This window comes from Protopterus annectens, chromosome 17.part0 (assembly GCF_019279795.1).
Source record: "Protopterus annectens isolate FY-2018-M chromosome 17.part0, PAN1.0, whole genome shotgun sequence".
Taxonomy (NCBI): Eukaryota; Metazoa; Chordata; order Ceratodontiformes; family Protopteridae; genus Protopterus; species Protopterus annectens.
Window position 1 is genome coordinate 724,277,546 of NC_056751.1, and position 16,773 is coordinate 724,294,318.

The window sequence follows — 16,773 nt, forward strand, 5'->3', positions numbered from 1 at the left end:
CAAACCAAAAACAGTAAAACCACATTGGCCACAGTAAGACCAGGAATAGCCAGGAATAGGCAAGAAGAGGCAGAAGCAGGCACCAACACACTGGATTAGTGTACTAGTAACTTTAATCAACACTTTTGTTTAAACACAGACCATCAGAATGCTGTAGCCAGTGTGGTTTTACTGTAAATGACTGCTGTGCCCTAACGCTCAGTATATATTCAGCATTTCTCCTCTTGCAGCAAGAATTACTATAAATACAAGTCTAAATATTTTTTTCATAACAGAAAAGTAGTGTTTAGTTTTTTTTTATAGAACATACATAAAAATGGAACTAAATGCTGGAAAACAAAAGCTCAAAATAATACCACTAAATAGGTTTCCACCTAGAATAAGGGGTAATATTCTACTTTGCATGATAAGGAGCAAGGCTTTATGGTGATAAACATAAGAATGCCTGGTATATAATATCACTTTTCTTTTATTATGGAGAGAGTGGCAAGAAATGTATTTATTTATTTATATTTTTACTCCAGCAGCTGCTGACCATCAAGCTTTCCCTAGTACTACAGTACATTTTCTTCCTGGTAGCAAGAATCACTGCTAGATGCACTAAGGTGATAGCCATCTAGGGAACCTATCACTCTGGCAACCATGAGAGTTGCTTGTATCAACAGCATCCCATTAAGGATATTTTATGAATTAATCTAATTCCTCCTAGGTGGAGGAACACATGACAGAGTCATCATGGAAGCCCACAATGGCTTCCCCATTGCAAGTATACATTCACGTGGATGGCTTTCAGCAGTTGTAGTGTACTTTATAAATATATTCTATATGCTTTCCAACATTTGATCGTCTTCCAAAAATGAGTTATACTTTATTGACTTTTCAGTATCAAGAACCACAACTCAAAAATGTCCAGAAATATAAAAAAAATTGTTTTCTGAAGTGTGAGCAGCTGCCCCCTACACCACCCATGTGGGGGCCTTGTCCCCATACCCACCTAACTTATATATACCAACTCCATAGTAATGCAGTAGTGGAAAAAATGACAACGTCTACTGCAGTGCATCGCCAGCTACACAGTATAAGTGAATGTGGTATTAACAACACATAATTGAAATACATTGAAGAAAATTTGCTTGATAAACCTAATTTTGATTGTTAAATTTAACAAGGACCTCTGGTTCCTGATCAAATCACCCAAATCACCCAATGCCAGATACAAGGTAAAAATAGCCATCCAGGCTAAAGACAACCACAAAGCTTTTTTAACTATGTTAGAAACAACATTATTGTACAGAACAAATAGCAAACGATGTTGCATAGTGAAAAAACAAAGGATTAATCTACTAGTGGATAAATGTAGCTCTAAATTAAGACCCCCCCCACACATTTTCAGATCACATACTGACATCCACCCTCCCCAACATCCCTTTACTGGTGAGAACAATTCCAGACATTTTGCCCTTAGTTGGGGTATGGACTAATTGGTCTAGACAGTCTGTATTTATGAAGTCCAATAATTTCTGGGCATACATACTGGGGGATATATAAGTCTCCCAATTGATGGAGAGGCAGTCGACATTCCCTACAAGATTGATGTTTATCTGAATGCAAAGAGACTCCACACTAGATAAGTAGATAGTATGAGTCAAATGGGACATAGAAGGAGTCTTATACTTAGCTATGATATGATAAGGGTTTTTGTTAATGGTAATATGGACATGGAGGAATTTCAGGTCATTATCTTCACAGAAGAGTCAGTAGGTGAAATGTTGTTTTACGAGTACAGAGACACCTCTGCCTTTAGTGCCTTTATCTAATGGAGTTGGCCAGAATGCATGCTAGGCATTGGCACCTTGCACTGGTTGGATGTTCTCAGTGCTCTTGAACCAGGTCTCCATGGCAATGCATGTAGCAATGCATTCCAGGCTAAGGTGTGTCAGTAAACAGTGGAGTTTTTTTGTTAAGGCCACGAGCATTCCGCAGCAATGTCTTTGTGTTGTTTAAATTCTGGTTTGGTAGAATGAGAGCTTTTGAAGGTTAGCGTAGCCTAAAAAAAGCATTATGGGTAAAAACATTTTTTCCAATATGCAAAAGCCTTGAGGGCATCAGTGCATGCCATCACTGGCAAAGCAGTTAAGACTGTCTATCATCTCATCCCAGCCTGATATAGACTGGACCCCCTTTGAATTACAACAGAAACTAAGTCAATTGATGATGTCAATAATCATTTGCTTGCATTGTGACTTCATCCTTGTTGAAGTTAACATGCTGCTCAATGCTTGGTTCATACCTGTGTCAGACACATATTTCAAGAGATCTCTCATGTTTCTGGTATTTAATCTAGGGAAGTACGTCATTTACTTGCATGTGTACTATGACTGTGCCATATATGTGTACTTGTGGTGCAAGGACTTGTATGCATGCATGGTGTGAAGAATCATGGACCCTGATAGGTAACTGACTGTGACCTTCTCCTTTCACAGGCAACTGAGTGGTGCATCAGGATGTCTCATTATGGAGTCACCTATCACTAAGATATTGTATTCTGTTGAGGTATGCTTTATGTGCTCCTGAGTTGAAAAAGTTTGAGTTATAGATGCATAACTAGCATACCCCTCCTAATAAATAGCCATGACACATGGCGACATGATTAGGCTGGATTGCAAGGCTAGGCTTATAAAGGCCCTGGTGGTCATGTGGTCATTAGCTTAATATATACCTGTGAACCTATGAATCTACTTGTGGTGGCAGTTACTGGAGAACTTTGCTTTCAATAAAATTGTGTCACTACTTCTCTCACACACTGAGTCAGTTTGTTTAAGCAGTAGGTGGTTGTCACTAAACATGAGACAATTGCTAATTGTCTCAGGTTGCCCATTTCAACCAAGCTGGTCACAGAGACAGATGGAAAGTGCAGATCCATGGGTCCAGATCCTTGTTAATGTTAGCTGCAGGGGGAGTGGCATCAATCAATTTGACCTGATGTACTGCAGTACTGCCTGTCTGAAAGTAACAATATAAGTCAAAGGAAAGACTCCATATAATTGAATGTTTGTAATATTGAATGTTTTTACAGCCAGCAGAAGTGATTGAAGCTCATTTGAATGCATCTGTTGGTTTTAGTTCATGGGAGGTTGGGGAACAGCAGAGAGTAAGAATTTGCCCTTTTGCTAATGTTGTGTACCCAAGGGTTTGGAGGACACAGCCCCCCACATGGGGTGTGCAGACTTGCCCCCTGTAAAAAGCATTCATGTTTCTTTTTCTTTTGCTTCAGTATTTTTGGATTGATGATTTGTCATTCAGTGTATTTGTCCTTCGATATTTTGAAGTACGTCCAAGTCAACACACACAAACAGCAACGTTCCTCTTAGCGCAAACCAGTGGCTCTTTGCGCAAATACTGTTTTGAGCTTTAAACATTACTGAAGTAGGTTCTATACTGAAACGTAACGTTCTAAGTACCTGTGTGTATACAGTGCACCATAAAACACCTCTGTGTAATGAACAGTGTAACAGAAATGTGACAAACTTATACAGGCAGAGCAATGTAAAAATATTCAAAACCGTCCTCTGGCCAGTAGCAGAATAACACACTCACAGGTGTTTTAAAGCTCAAAAGCTAGATTCTTTACAGCTATTTACTCACACATCAAACTTGCTGCACCTGCTGTAAATGTCACTCTATTTGGGGATCCCTAATCACCTTCTGATCCCATGATCAGATTGCTTAAAGTACAAACACAACTATGACCTGGTTCTAGAACCCATATCTTTTGCTCCTCATATGATTACTCTGCTGTAAGCCTTCTGCATTGTTCACTCATATATACTGCAGTACTGTAACACATTATTGCCTGTGATTTAATTTTTAAATTTGCATGGATTTATTAATATTTATTAATATTTTTGGTACTGAGCAGTATTGCATGCAATTTTTTGGAGTAATCCACGAAAAGGGACACAAAATGAGTTGAACTAATTTCAACTTAAATTTATTTATGAACTGAAGAAACAGCACACAGCTTCTATGGCTAATGCCTACCCATACACCCACACACATATCATTTTCACACACACACACACGCACACACACACACACACACACACACACACACACACACACACACACACACACACACACACACACACACACACACGCACACATGCAGAGTAAGGAGTTAAACATTAAGGCAAAAATTGATGATTGCTACACAGATAGCAGAGAGTAGCAATACAAATGAATACAGTCAACATCCCCATCATGCAACTTAAATATTAGTATGGATATCTAACAAAAAAGGCAACTTTTAAATAAATATAAAAACAAATATCAGCAGCTACTAAATTAGTGCAAATCCCCATGCAGGCAGAAATCCCAAACAATACACTCTGTGTTTAAAAGTGTAACAAGCACTTTTCCCAATCTTCCCCTCATTCCAGCTCCGCACCATCCAGATAGATTATTTCTTCCTTGTTTTTAACACTTTGGCCTATTCTTCAGCTTCCTCATGCTTTTAATTCACTCTAGCTGACCTGGACTCTTGCTGAAATAAGTCTGGATGAAATAATTGAGCTTCTTTCTCTGTCAAGGCTAGCGGGTTTGATTCTTTCCACTTTCTTTTGCCCACTGTGTGACTTTGAACAATCACTTAAACAGACAGGGCTTTGGAGCAACTGGGAGCTTAAGCTTGGTTCTTTACTGTTTTTTCTAGACTACAAGCCTAATAACTACCTATAAAATTCCTACAACCTGGAGGTGTGTGCATGTGTGTGTGTGTGTGGGGGGGGGCTAGTGGCCCCAGAAGTCATAGGGTTCTAGATGATCTGAGGTGCATCTTTGAGTTTTTTGCAACCTTTTCATCTTATGATGATTTGAAGAAAAATCATGAATAAGGAAAGAAATTCACTCTTAATATTTTTTGGAAAGTAAAAATATGTTGTGTGTAGAGCTTAATGTTCAAAGCTAACAAAGGGTAGTTCCCTATTAAACCATAAACACTAATACTTGCATGGACATATAAATCTTATTTGGGTTTAGTGCATTTTGCATTACTTCTTACCCCTCCAAAAAGACATTCATCTAATGTCTACCCCTGTGGGGTTAGTTTATGATGAAAGTAAGAGTATAAATGTCAAAGGTCATGTATTACATAGCTGAGGGTTTGGGAGGAGAAAAAAAAAGTATATAATAAAACCCATACACACAGACAGGGGAGTGCATGCAGACCCCACACAGAAGGAATCACAGCCAAAATCTCAACGAGAGAATCAAGTGTTCAGAGAAGGCAACATTACTCACCGTGACACCCTGCAAATAATCAGTTACCGCATACGTCTTACCCAGGCTGCCATAGACAGCCCCTTATTGTGTACAATGCTGATCTCAGACTGTGATGGAAACTGAAAACAAGTATGGCCAGCTTGTTTCTTTTAGGTATACAGCAACCCCTCCCCACCACACTCACTGTCAAGTTCATGACAGACAATCCCTGTACTGGACAATTACAGCCACTTTAATAGCTGTGAACACCACAGATATCTGGTTGTGTTAAAAACAGACTCAGTACAGTATTCCAGCTGGTTTTACACAAATGCACACTACTTCTACCAATACAGAATAATAACTGTTTAACATGAACAAATGACAACACACACACACACACACACACACACACACACACACACACACACACACACACACACACACACAGATAAATGCAAATGAGTGCATGTGTCAGCACATGCATGACCATCAATTACAACTACTTGTATGACTGTGACTATACATCTGAGATGTTTGACTGCAATCAAATTAATAAATAAATGCATAAATAACTTTCTGCCACACAATAATTTCTCCTTTCACTGCTGGCAGAATACAGTGTGCAACTCACTGCACCAACCCCGCAAACATGTCTTAAACTTTTAGCTCAAGAATCAAGAAGAAAGCTACAAAATATTGGTGGACAAAGGACCAATATCAGGGACAGCTAATGCATTCAGATAAATTGCTAGAATAACAGAGTTTGCATTAGCATGATTTTTTAAAAGTAATACGTATGAAAATGAAATCTATGTAATCATTATTTACTGACAGCAATCCTCACTGATTCACTAGAAGAAACACAACTTTGCGAGGAAGAGACCAAAATATGAGACAAAAAAATCCAAGACATTCTGCAAAATCAGAGACATTTGAGAGTTCCTACGCCACACACTTCCATATATATATATGCACATGTGCACACACACACACACACACACACACACACACACACACACACACACATACAAATGCACACAGACCCAAAAATTAATTACAACCCACCTGTTTGACTATGACTGTACACTTCAAATGAATGAATAAATGTACAAATGACTGCCACACAGGAATTTATCCTCTCAGGTCACTGCTGTCAAAATATAGTGTGTAACCCATTGTATCCTCATAACTCTCAATCTTTTGCCTTAGGAATCCAAGAAAAAAACTAAAAATAACAGTGGACCAAGGGCTAAAATCAAGGAATACTACTGTCTTCATACACGTAGAAACTTGCTAGAATAACAGGCTTTTCATTTTCAGTCTCAGCATGTCTCAACCAAAATGCAGACTAGTCTCAAAAGCTATGATATGGTAGTTGATAATTATACCAGTTCTCACTGCTCATTCTCTATGGCCTACTGATCAGACTTTACTGTCCAACTAGGATCCTACCTCTGTTTATAGGGCAGCCAGTATGCTCACCTTACCCTCAACTGACAAACTTCAGGTTTCCATTCTATTGGGAGAGTTTTTCTATAATACCTGAGTGGGAGATTGTGTCATATGTCTTGGCTAGGTCAAGGTAAGTTACATGCGCTGTATTTGACTCATCCAGGACCTTGGTGACTCTCTTGAAGAAGTCAACCAGGTTTAACAGGCATGATTTACCCTTATCAAAACTGAACTGGCTCGGTTCCAGAGTTTGGAGATTACTTATGTCCTTGTTTTTATCGTCCATAATGATTCTTTACATGGTCTTGCATATGTGGCTAGTCAAACTTATGGGCCTATAATTCCCAGGGTTAGTTGATGGTCCCCCTTTGTGCAGAGGGATTACTGTTGATGTCCTTCAGTCTGCCAGATCATAGCCAGTTCACAGGCTATGTTTACACAGGGATTCAAGTGGATCTCCTCAGTCATGTTTAAAGTTGTTTAAAGGCAGCCTGGGATGTTGTCTGGTCCCACCAATGCCATGTTTTGGCCTTGAAGAGTGCAGAGATGGCCTGATCTCATGAGATAATAGGCTGAAGAATGGTGGCAGGTATACTTTTTGGGATGATTGGAGGGGACAGAGTGGGTTAGGTTTGCTGCAAATCTGTCAGCTAGTAGGTTGGCTATTACTCCCAGTTAAATATGGATGATGCCATCCACAGCCAGGTCAGCTCATACCTGGGTATTCGATATTCCCTTTTAGATTTTGGACATAGTTAAAGAATATCTTGTGATTATCCTTAACTAGGGAGGTTATTTCTGCTTTATAATTAGCTTTGGAGGACTTGATGAGATCGCTAATTTGTTTGTATAAGCCAGAGAAGGATTTCTGCATCTGCTGAGCCAGTTCCCTCTTGTTCTTGAACATATGTTTCTTTCTCTTATGTTTAGCATCCTTATACTAGGGGCTCCACCAGGGTTGCTTGTTTTTTGGCAAGATCTGGTTTTAATCTGATCAGGTACAGCTAATTCCGTACAACTGCTTATGTAGTTAGACAGGGTATTGGTGTACACCTCTGCATATAAGTCCGTGTTACCTGTGTTCGAGGGGGCTTTCACATTTCTTATACCATCACTTAGTAGAAAGTAATTTGTCTTGCAAAAATTCTTCAGCATTTTTGAGTTTGATGGGATATCTGGCCTTTTAATTACATTGAATATGACTGATTTATGGCCCAACCTTACCAGAGAGGACATCACATGGGGGGGGGGGTACAATGCTCTCTCATATTACTGAGTACTATGTCCAGAACATTTGAGCCCCTTGTGGGTGTGTTGATTAACTGTTCCACCGCATTTGCACTGATGAAGTCCAAGAATCTCTGAGCTAGCAAGTTTGTGGTCATGCTTGTTTCCCAGTCGATGGTAGGATAATTAAAATCACCGTGAGTAAGGTATTGGGCTGTATGGCAAGTGACTCCAGTAAGTCCAGGTATGCAGTATGCTTAACTGGTTCATGGTGGGGGGACCTATAGCTACCTATGATGTAGTGGCGGGGTTTGCCTATAGTTTAGTTAGACATGAAGTAGCTTGAGACAGTTGTACTGTTATCCAGTTTGAAGGTTTACTTATCCTTAATGAAGATGGATACACCTCCTTCTTGGGTTCTTTAATGCTCAGTTTGTGGTCTGAAGATATGGAAGTCATTGCAGCCCTGCATGGCTGGGGTGCTTTCTGTGGCTTTCAACCATGTCTTGGTGACTGCACAGATGTCAGAATCTTCCATGGTGAAGAGTGCTTCCAGGGTGTACAGTTTCTTGTTTAGATTCCTGCCATTAAGCAGCAGTACCATGAGTTTATCTAAAGAGGATTTTGTTACAGTGCGAGTTTGCTTATTTTGACACTGCTAAAAAGGCACAATAGGGGTGGCTAATGCCTTTGCCAGTATCCGAAGGCCTAGAGAAGACAAATGCAGACCAGCTCTGGCAAAGCAGCATGGTCTGTCGACCATGTCTTCCCAGACTGACAGATACTCGATCCACTTGGACTGACACCAGAAGCTAAGCCAATTGCTAAAGTCAATCAATTTTTGTTTGTATTGTGGCATCATCCTCAGAGAAGGTAGAATGCTGCTTAAGGCTACGCTTATACCTGCCTGTGACACATAATCTGAGAGCTCAGTCTTGCTTCTCTTCATATAGCCCAGTAAAGTATGTCTAAAGTCATTCACCCCCACGTGGACTATGACAGACTCATACTGGTACTTGTGCTTGAGTGACTTGATAAATCCTGGCAATTGACAGGCAGCTATCCATAGCCCACTCCTTATCCAGCCTGGTGAGGGGAACATCTGTGTGTCTCACTATGGAGTCTCATATGGCCAGTACATTAGTTTTTGTGGGGTTATATCTTATATGCTGATTTGTTGAGACACTGGTGTGTATGCTATTACATGTTGTTGTTTTTTTTTTTGCATTTTTTGTGTGTAAGTGGTTTCCATTTGGGAGACCTCTAATATCTTTTGGTAATTTACTATTATCTCCACATATGTGGCTTTATGTGTTATGCCCTTATTTAGTGTGAGAAGTACGTGTGTGTGCTAACAGCCTGTTTGGCATTTGATTAATTCTTAGTTTGATGTTTTAAATGTAACCAGTGGGACCATGTAGCATACAAATGTCCGCTGAAGCAAGGTAGGGAGCAAAAAATGAGGGAGCCATCAAGTAGGGATAACAGCATGCCAGTTGTAAGTTGTCTGGAGACAACTATAAAGTGGAGTTTGTACCCTATCTCAGTGGGTGGAACATAGGTGACTGCTAAGAGAGACACAGCCTCTGACATAACCTTTGTGAAGCCTGCAGTGGTTAAAGAGGAGCATTACTTGGCTTGGGCATTCCACTCCAGTCAGAGCTTTAGTAGGGGCCCCATTCCAAATACCTTTGGTGAGGGTTCACCTTGACTGGGAGGGTGGAAAAGGAAGCAAGAATGTATGTGTGTTTAGGATATCCTTGCAGATGCCTTGATAAGGAATAATTTTGATAATATAGCACCTTTTGTGCATGCAGTTACATGTATTCAGAACTGGAGACAGGCATGCAGTTCTGGTAGCCTGAGGAGATCCATGCAGACTCCACACCTGAAGCTGGGGTTGGTGATGTGGCTATTCCAGGGTGGAAGCTACACTGTAGCAGTGAGCCTGAACATGAGACAGCTGCTAGTATGTACTGATGTTCCTGTAGACAGGGTGACTGCAAGACAGAGGTGAATGGTAGTATCCAGACTGACAGTGAGGCACTGTTGTCAGACGATTTCAGACTTCCTGTGGAAAGGGAGGTGGGAAGGGTCACAAAGGAAAAGTTGAGAGAGACTCAGCTTTTGGAACCTACCTTACAAGGTTTGAGGGAGGTTTCTAAGGAGGCACCTGATTCTCAAAGAAAAGGGGAGTCTGTATACTAGAACAAAGGGTTACTGTATAGAGAGTGGATCCCTGAGGGACGACTAGAGGGTGAGGTAATATAGCAGTTGGTAGTTCCCAGAGCCTACCATCTGGCACATCTAGCCATAGCCCATGACATTCCTTTTGCAGGTCATATGGGCATAAAGCATACCAAGAGACATATTATGCATAACTTTTATTGTCCTGGGATTTCAAGGGAAGTAACAGGGCAGTACGTGAGCTGTGAGCAGTGCCATAAGGTAAGCAAGGCAGGAGACAAGCTCAAAGCTCTTTTGATGCCTTTGCCTGTTATTGAAGAGCCATTTCAGAAGGTAGTTATAGATATTGTAGTGCCTCTGAGTACCCAGAGTTCAACAGGAAAGAAGTACATTCTGATGGTAGTAGACTATGCTACTAGATAACCTGAGGTGGTGAGTCTGTCCTCCATCAAACCATAGAAGGTGGCAAATGCTTTGTTAGAGATTTTTAGCAGGGTACATTTCCCATGAGAAAGATTAACTAATAGAGGTGAAAATGTCATGTCAGACCTGCTGGCTTGTCTGTAGAAGTGCTGTGGGGTGAAGCACATAAAGTCCACCCCTACCACCCCCAGACTAATGGTCTTTGGAGAGGTTAAACTCTACATTAACAACCATGTCATGGGCATTTGCAGACCAGATTAAGAGAGAGTGGGACAAATATTTGCCCCATCTGCTGTTTGCATACAGAGAGGTACCCCAGGAAGCCACAGGTGTTTCACCCTTTGAGTTGCTGTTTGGGCATAGAGTGAGGGGGCCTTTAGATTTGATTTGTGATGAGAGGGAAGGTGAATGTGAATCTCACAAGGAGTCTGTTGTGGCATATGTCCTAAACCTCAGGACAGGGATTAGGGAGCTTATGAGCTTGGCCCAGTAGAACCTGGTAGGAGCCCAACATCAGAAAAATATCTGGTATGGCAGGAATGCTCGATCCCAAGAGCACGTTGTAAGACAGCAGGTTAGGATGCTCATTCCTGTCAGATACAACAAGCTGCAAGCAGCCTGGGAAGGACCCTTTGAAGTGGTAAAGAAGGTCAGTGATGTTACTTACATGGTAAACCTGCTAGGCAGGAAGCAAAGGACAGAGTTGACCATTAAGCCCAGTAAGTGTCAGGTGGGTATGGCAGATGTCTCCTACCTGGAATATAGACTGGGGAGTGGTAAGATCAGTCCAGAATCTGCCATAGTGGAAGCTATTCAGGCATGGCCTGCCCCTGCTACCAAAAAGTAGGTGGGGGCATTCTTGAGGACAGCAAGGTAGTATAGAAAGTTAATTACCAATTATTATACAATAGCTGCTCGCCTCACAGAGCTGATGAAGAAAAACAGGTCTGATAAGTTAGTGTGGACCCCAGCCTATGAGTGGCATTCCAAAAGCTGAAAGGGGCTTTGGAAGGGCCCCCTGTGTTAGCCAGTCCAGATTACAGGAAATGATTTGTTGTGCAGGTGGATGCTTTGAAACATGATGTGGGGGAAGTACTCAGTCAGGTTTCCTCAGTGGGAGAAGAGCACCCTGTTGTATATCTCAGCCATAGACATCAACCAAGGCAGGAATGTTATGCAGCTGTAGAAAAAGAATGTCTAGCAATAGTATGGACATTGCAGAAATGTCAGCCCTATCTGTATGGAAGGAAATTAATTGTGGTTACAGACCGCAATCCCTTAACATGGCTACATTGTGCCAGCCAACAAAATGCCAAGTTATTAAGGTAGCGCCTACGGTTGCAGGCATATAACTTGACAGTGTAACATGATAGTGGGGTCAGCAATGCCAATGCAGACGGGTTCTCATGACAGGGTATAGGTTAATGCATTCCCAGACAGGTCCATTTCTCTCAAGCAATGTTTTTCCAGGGTCACTTGAAAGACTATTTATTTATTTATTTATTTATTTGCAGTTTGTGAACAGGGATAGTCCATTGGACCAGAATATGCTCTTTTTCAATGCAGGCCAAGGGAGAAAACCTCCAAGTGAATTCAGGTATATGTATATACAGTGAAACAATAACAAAAAACAAACAATCAGTTATAACAACAATATTATATACAATTGCTTCTGGATTAAACAGACTGTTAAAAATGTAAAATCATTAGATTCAATACAAATTTAAGGTAGATAAGAAAATTGTTAGTTGAGGTGTAGGTAAATTATGTATTGTACTTAATAGTAAAAAAAATGGGAATAGCTGGGGATGGTGGAGGAGGGAGAGGTGAGGAAAGAGAGGGATGTGTTAGTATTAGGAGGAGGAAAGAGATGGAGTACAAAATGAAGGTGAGAATATGGTACAGGGATTAGGATGGGTAGGAGCAGGAACATTCCCATTTGGAGGAGAGATCAGAGAGAAGCAAGGATTTGATGGTAGAGGGTTTTTTGGGTGGTACAAATGTAGGCAGGAAGTGAGTTCCATTTCCATACTAGGGAGAATGATAAAAGGAGTTGGCCTGGAGTGTATAATGGTTTGTATACTTTGAGCAGGTTTTGGTTATTAGATCATAGGGATTGGTCAGGAAGATGCATGGTAAAGGTAGAAGCTAGAGATGAACAAGAGATGGCTTGAAAATGAGTTTGTGTGCAGTGAAGAGTTGAATGTAAGTGAGATAGTGGGGGAGTTCTTAGCTTGAGTCTAAAAAGGGGGAGAGATGTGATGAGATGAGGTAGTGCCATCTTCACCAGGGAGAGTAGGGCAGTGCATGTGTAACAAATGCCAGCATAGCTAGATGGAGTTTTGTAAAGACTTCTAAGTCATTTGCCTATCACATTGATTTGTACAGATGCTTATGTTAAAAATATATTTGTAAAGTTACTTGTATTCAAAATGCATCAACAGTTGGTCCTGCTGGACAGAAAAGCGATATACATGTATGTCAGACAATATTATTATAACTGATTAAATGTACATGTTTTAACAGATATTTCTGGAAAGGAAGAGATTAATCTCAGCCCAGCTAATTTTGAAAAATAGGTTGAACATTGAATGGGCTGATTTAGACCATAAAGATTTTATCTTACAGGTCTGATTGCATACAGAGACAAAAATGACTGGGAAAAACAGGACTAGGAATCTTACTGTACTGCTCTTAAGGGTGAACTAATTGCTACCCTGGAAGGGTGGAAGTTTTTGAAATTGTTTTATAGCTTTCAGATACTGCAACAGATCTTAGCAAATCTCTGGGAGTGTATTGTACCAGAGTCAGGAGACCAGATGCGATGCCATTCTATAACCAGCACTGAAATGATTCTTTAGATATTAGTGAGAGATATGATGAAACTCTTGCAGCAGCACTTTGTTTTTTGGAACCTAACAGGAAAGATCTCTCACAGATGTCTCACACAATCACAGTCCTTGTCTTGCCTTGCTGTAGTAAGCAACTCAATGCTCGTCATCATGCCTTGCTGTAGTAAGTAACAACTAGGGAACAGTAATTCTTTAGTCAGTCAGAAAAATATAGTGATATTAGTTACTCTGGTGTTTATTGTAATTATTCAGTGTTCTTATGCTTTCTATTTTATTATTTATTATTAAATATTTGTGTACCTTTCATTGTGGCTGGTCTTTTAGAGAATACTTTTAACATCTTAAGAGTACTTATGCTTATTTTAGGGACACTGTGTCTGCTCCTGAAAGCCTTGCTGCATTGGTCAAACTCTACCATTTGTGTTAGTATTACTTTTACTCAGTATAATTGGGTACCCTTGCAAGACCCTTATAGTAGCTGACTGGTGGTAAACCTGCGCCAGTCTTTTGCAGGTGTGTGTGTGTGTGTGTGTGTGTGTGTGTGTGTGTGTGTGTGTGTGTGTGTGTGTGTGTGTGCAAATCAAATATCCAAGTGTGTGTCAGCTGCTTGGAACATGGACACAGAGCTCCAAAGTGGTCAGTGTGGAGTCTTATTTGAAGCCTGGTGAGAGAGGGGGAAACCCAGATCCATGATGGGAGTGTGCTCTCTGTGTGCTCTTAAGGGGAATTGTGCTTGGTTTAGGCAGCTGCATATGGAAATATTGTGTGTATCTATTTTGTTCCTAGTGGTCATCCCTCACTGGTGTCAGTGGTGAGGAGTGAGGTTCCTTGATTACTAGCCCAGAGTATGGACTGTCACAGGCTGAGTCAGACTTTCTTGGTTACCAAAGGAGAGCTAAATAAGTAAAGTTTACTAGACTGCATTAAGCAAATTTGCGTGATGAGTTACAACACACAAGATGTGTGCTATTCAGAAAAGCAAGCAACACAACACAATAAGGACAGCCAAAATAACATGTTAGCCTTGTTATATGCTAATGACTGTATAATGAAGTGCTGCATATGATAATGAGACCAAAGAGCATGCTGGAATGATTAGCTTAGTATGGTGCATGCCAAATGGGCCGTTGTACTCTATTATGGGCAGATAAGTGCCGAGTATAGGAGGTTATAACTTTTTTTGCTCTCAAGGTGATGCCTTTACTAATCAAGTGTGCTTTCCTTATTAAAGTAGAGACATGGTGGTTGAAGTTAAGGTCACAGTCCCCCCGGAACCCAAAGACTTTGGTTTCCCGGAAGCTCCCCGGTGGGTCATGGGAATAACGCCGCCGGATCGCTAGTCGGCATCGTTTATGGTCGGAACTATGACGGTATCTGATCATCTTCGAACCTCCGACTTTCATTCTTGATTAATGATTTTTTTGTGAGGGTGGCCTAATGGTTAAGGTGTTTGACTTACAAACACAAGGTGCAGGGTTTGAATCTCACAAGGGATAATTGGCTAGGATTAAAATGGCTCGCAAGGGCAGTTAGCCTAGTACTAACCTATGAACTCCTATGAACTCCCCTATGAACTTGTGATCTCAGGTCCTGTTTCCACTTCATGAGTATTTAAGGCATTGTTGTTGATTTGATAGTGTGAGGGGACATTGTTTATGCAAAAGGGAATGATGATGAATTTCTTTGCATTCAGTTTCAGATCATGACTAATACACCAGGCATTGGTCTGTGTGAGATCTTCCTGGAGTTTACTGACATCATTTAGGGATTCAATGATTACATGTAGTTTGCAGTCATCTCAAATGTGGAAAGCCACAACCACTTAGTTTTTGACCTGAATTTCAGAAAAGTATATACTAAACAGCAGGGGGCCCAGCTCTGATCCCTCTGGCACCCCACTGGTAACAGGTTTACTGGTTGATGTGGAGTCACCCACTTTGCTAGTGTGTGTCCCGTTTGTGAGCCAGTTGGGAGCCCATCTTATAACAAAGGGGTTTACATTCAGTTTGCTAAGTTTATCAGTAATGCCTGAATTTGGGATTGTGTTGAAAGACTTTGCCAGGTTGAGGTATGCTGTGTGCACAAATATTCCTTGTCAGTGCCCTTAGTCACATTTTCAAAGAAATGCACCAGATTTAACAGGCAGGATGTGCCCTTCACAAAGCCGAATTGGGTAAGATCCAGTGTTTGGCGGTTACCCATGTCTTTATTTATGAGGTCCATAATGATACATTCCATGGCCTTACAGATGAGACTGGTCAGCCTTATGTGTCTGTAATATCCTGGGTCTGATGCTAGGCCACCTTTGTGGAGGGGAATAACTGTTGCTGTTCTCCATTCCACAGGAACAAAGTAGTTTGGGTATGATTGAAAGGGGTACTTAGTGATAATGCTAGTCCATATTTTATTCTATTTAGAAGACAGCCTGAGATGTTGTCTGGTCCGATAGGGGCTGTGTTTTTTTGTTTTAGACAAGGCTTTGAGGACCTGCTCTTCAGATATGTAGGGTGGGGGATGTTTTGGGGAAGGCTTGTTGTAAGTTAGGAGGGGATAAGGGAGTGAATTTTTTGCCAAACAGATCCACTAGCAGATTTGCTATCTCTGTGGGGTCAGTGTGTGTGATACTGTTGGTCACTAGTTCTGCACATGCTGGGGTCCTACACTTTAGGTTATGTACGTAACTGTAAAAGGCTTTACGGTTATCCTTTTATTGTACTTGCTAAGTTTCTCTCAAAGGAACGCTTAGAGGATTTGACAAGTTGTCTTATTTGCCTGTTGAGGCTGAGGAGGATGCTTTTCCATTGTTGGGGCCTTGCCTTTGTTTTCTTTGACAGAAACGTCTTGTGTTTATTGTAAAGTTTGTTGATGATGTATGTCTGCCATGACAGCTTGTTTTTACTTGGGGCTCTGACTTCGATTCTTTCTGGTACGGCCAAGTTTATACACTTATGCAAGTGATTATACAGGGCTTTAGTGTAAGCTTTAGTGTAGTTACCACTTTCAGCTTGGGGTGGGGCTTGAAATGCATTTATACCTTCACCTAGGAGGGTATAGTTTGCCTTGGTGAAGTTTTTTAGTCTGATTTCACCCGTTGTGAGTTCTGGTGTTAGTGCCAGCTCAAAGGTGATTGATTTGTGGTCATTAATTTGTGGTCAGTTTTAACTCATGAGTGTCCAACAGTTGCAGCAGTGCATCTGCTTGATATGTTGTTGAGGACCAGATGCAGAATGTTCATTCTCCTTGTCAGGGTATGGACAATTTGTTTGAATTAACAAAGTCAAGGAACTTTTACTCTAGCGAGTTAGGTGTTGCTTAGGTTTCCTATTTGATGAAGGGATAATTGAAATCCCCTATAACCAGTGTGTTCGGT

The 16,773-nt window shown here is 40.9% G+C and overlaps 1 long non-coding RNA gene across 1 annotated transcript; it reads left to right on the forward strand.

The window, feature by feature from the left end:
* Positions 1-3,368: 3,368 nt before the first annotated feature.
* On the forward strand, positions 3,369-14,814 carry LOC122791703. Its single transcript, XR_006363188.1, has 3 exons — positions 3,369-3,380; positions 9,281-9,283; positions 14,667-14,814. It is a non-coding gene; the product is annotated as an uncharacterized LOC122791703 (long non-coding RNA).
* The last annotated feature ends 1,959 nt before the right edge of the window (positions 14,815-16,773 follow it).